Source organism: Malaclemys terrapin, chromosome 2 (genome assembly GCF_027887155.1).
Source record: "Malaclemys terrapin pileata isolate rMalTer1 chromosome 2, rMalTer1.hap1, whole genome shotgun sequence".
NCBI classification, from domain to species: domain Eukaryota; kingdom Metazoa; phylum Chordata; order Testudines; family Emydidae; genus Malaclemys; species Malaclemys terrapin.
Genome location: NC_071506.1, coordinates 53,895,244 through 53,907,781, shown reverse-complemented (window position 1 = coordinate 53,907,781; position 12,538 = coordinate 53,895,244). Strand labels below are relative to the sequence as shown.

The 12,538-nt window shown below is 44.6% G+C and overlaps 1 long non-coding RNA gene across 1 annotated transcript in view; it reads left to right on the top strand.

The window, feature by feature from the left end:
- LOC128832771 (uncharacterized) overlaps positions 1 to 4,800 on the top strand; it is a 44,756-nt gene extending 39,956 nt beyond the window's left edge. Inside the window, exons 3-4 of the long non-coding RNA XR_008444049.1 lie at positions 1,543 to 1,621; positions 4,542 to 4,800. This is a non-coding gene — a long non-coding RNA (uncharacterized LOC128832771). The remainder of the gene's footprint in view (positions 1 to 1,542; positions 1,622 to 4,541) is intronic.
- Positions 4,801 to 12,538: the final 7,738 nt, after the last annotated feature.

Genomic DNA, 12,538 nt, shown 5'->3' with positions numbered 1-12,538 from the left:
CCAGAAGGGTCTCGGAGCTCCGTGACCTCACATCTACAGCCTCTGTACACCCCTTTAAAAATAAGGTGCAGTTACATCCTCACCACAGTTTCCTCCCAAAAGTGGTTTCGCAATTTCATAGCAATCAAGCAATCTACCTTCCTGTCTTTTACCCGAAGCCACATGCAAATAGGAAGAAACAGTGCCTTCACTCACTGGACGTTAGATGAGCCCTAGTTTTCTACATAGAAAGGACTAAACCATTCCAAAAGTCCATCCAACTTGTTCATAGTGGTAGCAGGCAGGATGAAGAGTCTCCCAATCTTCACAGACAATTTTGTCCTGGATCACTTCATGCATTTGTACTTGTTACAGTCAAGTGGGTGTTCTGCCTTCGGCTATCCTGACTGCTCATTCCACAAACTTGCAAGATTCTTCAGCAGCATACCTAGTGCAGATTCAGAATATTTGTAAAGCAGCAACCTGGTCATCAGTGAACACATTCTCCTCCCACTGTGCCATCACTCAGCAGTCCAGAGATGATTGGAAATTTGGTTAGCTGTCCTGCAATCAGTGTGACCATGAACTCCAATCCCTCCACCTAATCAACTGTTGGGAGTTACTTAGAGTGGAATGCATATGTGCAATCACTTGAAGAAGAAAAAATGGTAACTAACCTTCCATAACTGTTTTTCTTCACGATATGTTGCATCATAACCCACCCTCCTGCCCTCGACATTGGAGTTTCTGGAAAGGAGGTGTGGAGTCGGCTGGGAACTTTATACCAGTGCTATGAGCGCGGCGCACCAGAGAGCACTCAAGCTGCCCCAATTGGTACCACTGAGGGAAAATTTTTCAGCAGCTGTGCTCAGGGCACACACACACACACACACACACCTACAGTGGAATGGACATGTGCAACACATCGCAAAGAACAACAGTTATGGAAGTTAGTAACCATTTTTTAAAATATTTTTGACCAAATGCTAGGCAGCATGGACAGCTTAATATAAGCGATACTAATTGCTACCCAGTGCCTTCTATTATAATTTCCAAAAGAAATAGGTTTTTATACCCTTGATACTGTTTTTATAGACATAGAGTTGACTTGACACATATTTTATTTGCATACCTTGGAGATCACTTGCCACTCTCCAGACAATTACAAATGGGATTTGAGATCACAGAAACGATTAATTTACAAAGCAGTGTGGGTAGTCTGGGAGGATGTATGAGTTTGTAGCGTTGAACATTGACCATTTGGCAAACAAAAGATAGGGCTGAGCTGTCCACAGATGGATCGTGAGGGACAGGGTTAGCAAATATGGATTCTGGAGAGAAAGAACATGGACTGAGGAAGCTGTGTGTTTCAGAAGATGATAGAATGGGTCTGATTTAGGGAGACTAGAGTCAATTTTTTATTAATAGCTAGTGGCAAGGTCAAAAGATGAGGAGAAACATAAAATAGTATAAGATATTTATGTTGAGAGTTCCTAGAGATTAAATGAGATTATAAATGAGTAGGTCAGCAGCTGCTATAATTTATCCATTCTTTATTTTCAGCAAGAAACATTATCCTCCTGTCCTGGACCCTACCGGATCACATTCAACCCTGGACTAAACAGATGTAATTCCTATTAAAGTAAATAGTAACTGCAAGCTTATTACATGGTTGAATTTTATCTATGTTTTTTAGAGGCTTTAACCCCAACATACTGACCAAAGTGTTCCTATTTTGGGTAAGTAATAAAATGTACTTACAGTAGACCCTGAGACTTATGAACACTTTGGGAATGGAAATATTTGCAACTCTGAACGAAATGTTATGGCCGTTCTTTCAAAAGTTTACAGCTGAACATTGATTTATACAGCTTCGAAACTTTACTCTGCAGAAGCAAAATGCTGCTTTTAACTATCCTAATTTAAATGAAAGAAGCACAGAAACAGTTTCCTTGTCAAATCTTTTTTTAAACTTTCTCTTCATTTTTTTTTAGTTTATATTTAACACAGTACTGTACTGTATTTCCTTTTTAAAAATTATTATTATTATTATTTTGGTCTCTGCTGCTGCTTGATTGAGTACTTCCGGTTCCAAATGAGGTGTGTGGTTGACCAATCAGTTTGTAACTCTGGGGTTCATAACTCTGAGGTTATACTGTGCTGTGAATATGAAAATTTGACCAAGTTTGACAATTATTCTCCCACTTGTTACTAGTAAGGAAATATGAAGCCAGCAGCAGCTAAGTAGAAATGATGTGACCTATGTTTAATTTTTCTGCCCCTTCTCTGGAAGGGAAGCACCAGAGTGAAATTTACCAGAATAATGACAGTTCACTGCAGTTGCTGCTGAGGATCTGCTGTGGAGCAACAGAAGTAAATCAGTTCTGCCTTCATCTGTTCTAGGGTGGGAGGAATCAATAGAAGAATAATATTTTGTTTGCTTGTTTTCAGTTGGGGCATAGTCCTGGGTATCGGAGTGTGTGAATCAGTGCACAATAACACAAATGGAGCTAGTATGTTTCTTTTATCCAGTTTTCTATTCATATTATCACTCTGCATTAATTTGAATGTTGTAATCAATCAGACTTCATATTTCTTGGAAACCATGTCTTTTCTGACATGTGTTTAAGTAAATGCAACATAATGGTAGAGAATGTATTTTTTTTTTTTTTTGCACTGCATATAGCATTACTTTTATACATGTTGCTGTTTCCATATGAAATTGGCTAAAGAAAAACATTCTCCCCTTACACTGTGTTCTCGCTGAATTTGTATTGAAACAAACAAAACATTACTAATTCTAGTTGGTATTATGCAGTTTTATTACATATAATTGATATAATATGTGCTAACATTACTTTTTCATTTCTGACTGCCAGGCAGGCTCTCAAAATAAAACTTATTGATAGCATGAGCAACTAAACCCTGTTTTTGACCTGACTTCAGCAACTAATCTTATTCCTTGTTTTTCTATCCTTATGGTACTTCCATCCCCCACAAATAATTAGTAACATTTGAATTCAATGAATAGTCAGGTTCTTGGAGGGAAGTTTGTTTTTCATCTAGTTAATTAATTTGGATAACATGCAGAACCTAGAACTTGCCTTTACTGTTCTCTTTATTATACAAGCTTTTGTTGATTATTACAGTACTTGGGAAATACCATTAGCATCTGTACTATAGGAATAGTTCTTCACTTGGGAAAAAAGAGGGATGTTCCAACTGATCCTGCAAAAGCCAAGTACCAAATGATGCCTTTGTATGAGTTAGATTTCCTTGCACCTTTTCTCTGTAGAGGATGACTTAACTGTACAAATATTAAACCTCTCTTTCATTTCCATTATGGTAGCCATTAGGGGCCTACCGGTAATTAGTTATGTAGTCCTTTATATCTGTAGTAGGTGAATACAAAACTCTGCCAAATCAGAATGATTGCTCTTTACGAGGTGTAAATGAATAAACAAATGCAAACCAGTGGTAGGCTCCAAGTTTGTTGCGAACTACACCTCTACCCCCATATAACGCTGTCCTCGGGAGCCAAAAAAATCTTACTGCGTTTATAGGTGAAACTGCGTTATATCAAACTTGCTTTGATCCGCCGGAGTGTGAAGCCCTGCCCCCGCCCCCCGGAGCGCTGCTTTACCGCGTTATATCCAAATTCATGTTATATCGGGTCGTGTTATATTGGGGTAGAGGTGTACTTATCTTCAGTAGAAATGTAACTTGTCCACAGTAAACTTTAAAGCTCCAGTAGCTTTGATATCCTTCAGTTTACTTTCTGTACTGAGGCTGTATATCAGGGTAGACAATAGGCAGACTGGGGGGCAAATCCGGACCACCAGATGCTTTTGAATGAATGGTATAATATAATTATATGGCAACTAATCAAAGGTGTGTGGGAACCTTGCAAAAGAGACAAGGATCCTACCCTAAAGAGTTTGCAATCCAGAGTTTGAATGAATGATAGTGAGAGCAAACTAAAGGGGGAAATAGGATAGATTTGGACTGGGTCATATAAATTATATGATGTGGTGACACAGTGAGTTATGATTCAATTAGTAAACGAATATATTAATTTTATTCACCTCTTCTAGGCTTTGTGGCAGAAATTAGTTTAAGAAAGGATTTTGTATGAGGAAAAGATGGTTGCTTGGCAAACAGTCTTTGAATTGTACAGGAGTTAAAATTTGTCTTGGTTGGTTTCCAAAAGCTATATCCTGAAGGAAACTGGGTTACTAATACACTATAGAACCTTCAGCCTCTAGTTCAGTCTAAACTTCTAATAAAAGTAAGAAATCTTCTTTCTGTTTTTTAGCAGTTGCTTGGGGCTACTCTTTCAAAAGTTTAATTTCTGTTTTATTTTGATAAATATTGTGTTACCGTGTGCATTTGTTGAGTGCTTAGAAAAATTAGAAGTGTAAAAATATGTAGAAAATTGGCCAATAGAGCTTGATGGGGTAAGGAAAACGTGGATTATGACTTGTGGTAAATATTGGTATTTTGGAATGGATCTCAAGATAACTTTTAAAGCCTTGATTTTACATGTATTATTCTCATTGCAGGTAAAACTAAGGATTCTACAATCCTGCACAGATGGTCTGAGTGATCAGAAGCTAATGAAAATATTGCTTATTTGGATCCTAAACTGCTGAAAGCTGACCAGATAATTAATGGAAGAGCCTTGGTAGTGAATTGCTATATATTAACTTTTTTGTAATTTTTTTTATTGTAGCTAAGCTTATTGAGTCTTTATTGCTTACTAAATTATTTTCATACTTTTGTGTCAATTTTTATATCTATATATAAATATATTTAAAAATATTGCTTATTTAGTTAGGTTTTCATTTTAAAATCTATTATTGTTATTGACTCTCAAAATAGTCCCTAAATTAGATTAATCATCATTCTTATTTCCTCCCCCCAAAACTATTTTCAGAAGAGTGGTTGCACTACATTTGGAAATTCAAATACAGTAAGAGCTACAAGAATGATTGAAGGTTTGAAAACCTACCTCACAGTGAGGCACTAACGAAACTCAATAGATTTAGCTCGACAGTGAGGAGTTTAAGAGGTGACTTGATTATAGTCTGTAGATACCTACACTGGGAGAAGATTTCTGATAGTAGAGAGTTCTTTAATCTAGCAAAAGCATAACAAGATCAAATGACAGGGAGTGAAGCTAGACAAATTCAAACTTGAAATAAGGTTCAAATATTTTACAGAGCGTATATAATCATTGGAACAAATTATGTAGCGATTTGGGAGTGAGGGGGTGGGGGGCGATTCTCTATCACTTGAATTCTCTAAAAGGTGTGTGCTAGCTCAGCCAGGAATTTTGGATTTGATACCGATGTCATGTAGGAAGTCAGACTAGATTCACAATACTCCCTTAAATCTTAAAATCTATGAATCACTATATGATTTAAAAAGCAACAAAGAGTCCTGTGACACCTTATAGTATAACGGATGTATTGGAGCATAAGCTTTCGTGGGTGAATACCCACTTTGTCAGACGCATGCGAAAGCTTATGCTCCAATACATCTGTTAGTCTATAGGTGCCACAGGACTCTTTGTTGCTTTTTACAGATCCAGACTAACACGGCTACCCCTCTGATATGTGATTTAAGTGGACCACAAAATGGCAGATTTGGAGAGAAGAAAGGTGAGTAATAAGGGGAAAAGTGGCCTCAATATCAGATAGTCTACAAAGCCATTTTGCAGGCTCTGTTTGTGCACACTGCACTGAAGAATGAGGGAATGGCTGTAGCACCAGAAACTTTTTCTCTCTATTCTAAGAATCCCCTCCTCAGAGGCAGGGCCTTTTCCAAGAAGACCTCATCCTCCCTTCAGAGTTATCCTGCTAAGGAGTTTATAAAGCGTATCTCCTTTCAAATATCACTGAAAATGCTTGGAATCTATATATTCACAAAAGCCTCCTCACTAAAATCTAGGTTAATATATAACTGAAATGGTTGTTGTGGAAGAATTTTCAGGAAAGAACTGCATTAAAATATTTCCTGTTACAGAGCAGGAGGGTAAACACAAAATTCCACACACAAGAACATCTTCCTCTTTCTCTGATGATTCTTTCCAAAGGTATTTAAAAAAAAAAAAACTACAGTGAAATTTTCAGAAGAGGGAGTGTTAAACTCAGGTTTTATGTCATGAAGACTGATTCTAATTTATTATCATTCAAGGGATTTCTTCCTCTTTTCCTGAAGACTGATTTGTGTTCTATATACTGTAGATTGTACAATGGGGCTGATTGAGATGACCTTATAATAGTTTGTTGACACAATCTTGGACATACTCATCTTTTGCTAAATGAGATTTCTCTATGTTAAAGTCATCACAGATAATGATTCTTGTGTCCCTTGAAAACATAGTGGTCTTGGAATGGCTACTTTGGAGAACAACGGATCAGTTAATTGAGCTTCCATAAATTATATTGGGTTTCAACTACAAGTTAGAAAATTTCTCATCAGCACTCATTTATACCAACTTCCTGACATTCTGTCACAGCTATTATCTTAAAAACCACCACCAACAACAACCCCCAGCCCCCCGCCACACACACACACACACACACACACACACACACAAACACATACACACACACACTCTCTCTCTCTCTCTCTCTCTCTCTCTCTCTTAGATATAGAGCTGGACTGCTTAAGAACTTGTGACAAAAGTAGAAAATTCCTTTTGAAAGGACGGCTTAAATCAGCAGCCATTGGCATGAGGGCCATATCCTATATCATATAGTTCTTCTTCGAGTGCTTGCTCATATCCATTCCATTAGGTGTGTGCGCGCCGCGTGCACGATCGTCGGAAGATTTTCTACCCTAGCAACACCGGCGGGTCGGCTGTGGAGCCCCCTAGAGTGGCGCCTTCATGGCGCTGAATATATACCCCAGCCGACCCGGCGCCCCCTCAGTTCCTTCTTACCGCCCCTGACGGTCGTTGGAACTGTGGAGCGCTGCTTAGCTGTTCTCCACTCTCCCTAGCTTAGTTTGTTGTATCACAGTTATAGTTATAGTTATAGTTCTAGTGTTTATAGTTAAATAGTTAAATAGTTTAAAAGTTGTTTTAGTTGTTCTAAGTAGTTCAGGGGATTAAGGGGGTCGTCTCCCCCTTTCTCCCCCGGCCGCGGGGCCGGGCTCATGCCCAACGCTCCCGGCTTCAAGCAGTGCGCCTCCTGCGCTAAGCCTATGCCCACGAGCGACCCGCACGACTCCTGTCTGAAGTGCCTGGGAGAGTCCCATCAAACAGATAAGTGCAAGATCTGTAAGGCCTTCAGACCAAGGACCAAGAAGGAGCGGGACTTTCGGCTCCGGCAACTCCTGATGGAGGCGGCACTTAGTCCGGACGCTCCATCTACAAGTCAGGCCCCGGCACCTAGCACCTCGGTGCGCAGTGCCCCGGCGGCACCGGCTATGACGACCACGCGAGTGGCGTCAGACAAGCCTCCCCGGCACCGGACCTCGTCGGCACCGCAAGCAGTGCCTCGGCGCCGGTCATTATCCCCGGGGCATAAAAAAGCCCATAAGAATGGGACATCCGTGCCGAAGACGCCGGCTCCCCCAGTGCCGGGGGTAGAGCCGCGTCCGCCGGTGGAGCACCGGAAACAGGTGCCTCCAGCACCGTCGACTCCGGCGCCGAGGCCGTTGAGTCCGGTGCAGATAGCGTCTCCACCGAGACCGGCGGTGATACAGTGCCTCCCGTCGACTCCGGAGACCTTCGCGGCGGCGAGAGACTTAATAGCTCTCACGGAGCCGGCACCGCCTCAACCACCGGCACCGACTGCACCGTTGACTCGCCCGGTCCAGTCGAGGGGGAAACCCGCCTTGATGCGCCCTCCATCGCAAGGGCTGGAACCTCGGCACCGATCCAGGTCCCGAAGCAGGTCCCCACGCCGCTCGCAGTCCCGGCACCGAATATCGCCTCGGCACCGGTCGTACTCGCGGCCAAGATCTTCTTCGCGGCACCGCTCTACGTCTCGGCACCGATATGATCGTCGGCACCGATCAACGTCGAGACGTAGTTCTCGGCACCGCTACGGTCGACGCTCGACGTCGAGAGGCCGCTCCCGGCACCGGGCATACTCCAGGTCCTCGTCGAGGTCCAGATCCGGCTCCCGGCACCGACGAGGTCATCGGCACCGATCGCGGTCCCGGCACCGTTCGCCGGCACCGCGCAGAGATAGATCATCTCCGGACCGGTACCGTGCGGCACCACAGCACACGGGGATCGTTTCATCTCTCTCGGCACCGCCATGGCCGTCAAGATCGGTGTCTCGCTCCTCGGAGGACCTGTCGAGATCGGCATACCCCCCTCAAGGGCAAGCCGAGGAACGGAACTTGGGCCATTGGCAGGAGTTGGCAGAGGACCACTCCCATGGACCATCTCACTGGTCATTTCGGACCCCGTGGGCGTACCACCAGGAGCAAGGGGCTCCAATACCATCGACCTCTCGCTCGGGTCACTCGGTTAGAAGGGCCCCAGAATCCACCATCTCTCGACCTCCGCCAGGGGGCATGGAGGCTTCCGTGTCCACGCCACCTGACACCATAGACCCGAGTACAGGTGATGCTCCGGCCCAAGAGCAGGGGGATCAGGACCCCCCCTTGGATCCAGTACCACCGGAGGCGTCTTCCTCCTCCTCTCCGGATGAGGCAGTGGCGGGCACTTCATGTACGGGTCCCCCTCCGATAGATCTTCGGGCTCACCAGGATCTCCTGCGTAGGATGGCCCGTAATATGGACCTGCAGGCGGAGGAGATAGTGGAAGTACAGGACCCTATCGTGAACATCCTCGGAGCGGATGCCCCATCGAGGGTGGCGCTACCCCTGATCCGCACGATACAAACCAATGCGGATACGATATGGCAAACTCCTGCCTCTATCCCACCCACAGCGAGAGGGGTGGAAAGGAAGTACTTTGTCCCGTCTAAGGACTACGGGTACTTGTATACCCATCCCCAACCGTGTTCACTGGTGGTGGCATCAGTGAACGCACGAGAGCGCCACGGCCAGCAGGCTGCAGCGCCTAAATCAAAAGAGGCTAAGCGGCTCGATTTGTTTGGCCGTAAGGTTTACTCAGCCGGAGGGCTGCAACTTAGAGCGGCGAACCAACAGGCGCTATTGAGCCGTTACAATTTTAACTCCTGGAACTCTATGGGGAAGTTTAAGGAGTTGATTCCCCAAGAGTCCAGGGAAGAGTTTGGAGCCATGGTAGAGGAGGGTAAGAAGGTGGCTCGGACCTCCTTGCAGGCCTCCTTGGACATAGCAGACTCAGCTGCGAGGACCCTGGCTTCGGGTATCGCTATGCGGAGGATCTCCTGGCTTCAGGTTTCGGGTTTGCCTCCGGAGCTGCAGCAAACCCTACAGGATCTGCCCTTTGAGGGACATGGATTGTTCTCGGACAAGACGGACTCTCGTCTGCAGAGCCTCAAGGACTCGAGAACAATCATGCGCTCCCTGGGGATGCATGTTGTGGGCCCTCAGCGCAGACCATTTAGGCCGCAGCCTCAGCGCTTCTACCCCCCCCCGCCTCGTCAGAGACAGGACTCGACCCGGAGGCGAGGGCGAGGTGGTAGAAGAAGGTGGGCTGGCCCTCAACCCGGCCAGAACCAGGGGCCACCTAGACCACCTTCAGGCCCCAGGCAGAACTTTTGAAGGTGCGGTCGAGGACGGCGCCCCAGTCATCCCCCAGGATCCAGCCCCCTCCTTTCGGGATCGTCTCTCCCACTTCCACCGTGCTTGGTCCCTTATAACTTCGGACCGTTGGGTCCGCCGCACAGTGGAGAGGGAATACACTATCCAGTTTTCTTCTATTCCCCCCTCCCACCCCCCTTCCCCGTCCCTCTTCAGGGACCCTTCTCACGAGCAACTTCTTATACAGGAGGTTTCCACGCTCCTTGCTATGGGGGCCATAGAGGAGGTTCCAGTAGAGTTAAGGGGCAGGGGATTTTATTCCCGTTACTTCCTGATCCCCAAGTCCAAAGGAGGCCTGCGGCCCATCTTGGACTTGCGCGGACTCAACAAATTCGTAGTAAAGTTGAAGTTCCGCATGGTCTCTTTGGGGGCCATTATCCCTTCCCTCGATCCTGGAGACTGGTTCGCCGCCCTCGACATGAAAGACGCATACTTTCACATCTCAATTTACCCACCTCACAGACGCTTCCTGCGATTCGTGGTAAACATGGTGCACTACCAATTTGCAGTCCTTCCCTTCGGCCTATCCTCGGCTAGGTAAGTGCCAACATATAATTATAATTATAATGATTGTTGCTTTCTTTGCCTCCGAGTATCTCTATTATGTAAAGCCAGGCCCAGTGAATGTGTAGTTTAGAGCTCTAAATACTGATCAAGCTCTTAAGGAAATTCCTGGAAAAAGCGTGGAAAGATTGTTCCTTTTGTGATTCCTTCAGAGATTCAAGTTACATTTGAAAATTCCAAACTATCACCGGCTGACAATCTATAGGCCATTTTCTGCTACAGACTCCAGGAAATAGTTCTCTAACTATTCCAGCTACAGGTCTTTCTTGGCTGTTTGGGGAAAATAGTCAATAATAATGCTTAACCAACTATACAGCATATTCTAACTTCAAAGTGCTTTACAAATATTAATCTTCACAACTCAACTTTAAAGTAAATTGTTCTATTTCTTTTTTACAGATGAAAGTACTAAGGCAGAAGGATTATGGTGTACATATTAAAAAGTGCATATACAAAAGCATGCTTGCATTTCTGTATGTGTTAAACCTACCTCTTGGGGGAATTCTGCACCACTGTGCAATGCAGGATTTGCACAAAATTAATGTTCTGCACAGAGTTTCATTTTTTCCCCAGAGAATTGGTGCTGAAGAGCTGCTGGTTGCTGCTAGGATGTGGGCGGGCTGCAGTTCCCAGGTTTGCTGGTCCTGCTCAGTGACATGGTGCAGCTGGGATCCCGTGGGGAGAGGCAAGAGCAAGGCACCGCTGCTTTCTGGGAAGAGAGAGACTGAGAGTAAGGGGAGCGTCTGCAGAGGTGGGGGCGTGACTCGAGTTGTTCCAGGGGCAGCTGAACCTTTAAATTATGCGCCCCTCCCCCCAACAGCAGATATGGGTCGTCTCTGCCTGGCAAGACAGTAATGAAGCTGTACAGAGCAAAGCCTGCGGCTGGGCTTTTGCGGGGGAGAGGCGAAGCAAGCCCCGTGGCTAGGCTGTCAGGAGAGGGGATGTGGGTGTCTGGCCCTGCAGCTGGGCTCTGGGGAGGAAGGGGGTGTGGGTGATTGGGCTGGAGGGGTCCACGCAGCCCCCTCCAGCACCCCCCAATTGCCCCCTCCCAGTACACACACACCCCTCCAGCATCCCCAAATACCGTCTCCTAGTACTAGATTGCTAAAAACTTGTGAATATTTCATTGTTGCATAATTTTTTACATGGTTCCATTTTATGCAGACTGGAGGCAGCATGCTTGTGATCCTGAGAGGCCTTACTGGAAGTGCCTCCTGGGAAAGGGTTCACTGTCATATAACAGTGTGACCCAGAGCACCCCAGTATTCACACCCTACATGATATTTTTATAATCTTTGAATCAAATATGCCTTGTGAGATATCACTTGAAAACTAATAACTCATTGATCATTAATATTCTTGTTAATGTATGTATGTGTTGTGTATTAAGAGTTATGGCTATACGTTGAAATTATAAGTAAAATGTGCTTAAACTAAAACTTATAACTAAAATGTGCTTGAAGGCATGTCATGGGGAGTTTGTGAACAAGTCTTTCCTAAACAAAGGAATGTGGGTTTACCTCAATTTACATATACGTAGAAAACAGGACCATCAAGACAGCACGGAGAGGAGATTTCAGGAAAAGGAACAATTTGCCTTTTAGCAAACATAAGCGGAGGGGTGGGAAACAGCATGGAGCTTACTTTACCATGAGAATCCATGTCACCTTCCTTACAGCTTGTATAAACTTTACTTTGAGGTTTAACCCTCATAAGAATGAATTTCAAAGGTTCATGAGAGTATAAAAAAAATACTCAGAAAACCCCAAGTTATCTCTTCCACCTAAGAAGACAAAAGGTACAGCACTTCTGGGCATCTGAAAGAGAACCTCACCAAGGTAGGGGTCAGCCACCATCTTGCTGGAAGACTGTGGATGAGAAAAACCATCTTGAACAAAGCCTGTACCTTAGTAAATTAAGGTTTAGACTTTAGGCGTGTTTTTCACTTTTATTTGCTTGTAATCATTTCTAACTTCATCTCTCATACCTGAACTCACTTAAAAGCCTGTCTTTTGTTAATAAACTTGATTTACTATTAAACTAAGCCAGTTCAAATAAATTTGAATTAAAGTGAAAGTTAACTCCAGTTAATGTGGCAAGCTGGTGGGGTTTGTCCCTTTAAAGGAGAAAACGGATCTTATTACTCCTCTGAATGTTATAGGAGTGGGCTGGACACTACAGAGCACAGAGGTTTGGTAAGGTCGGGACTGGGGGCGTGTTGGGGTCATTTGCTTATGTTAACAGGTCTGGTAAAGATAAAAGTACGTCTCTGATAACT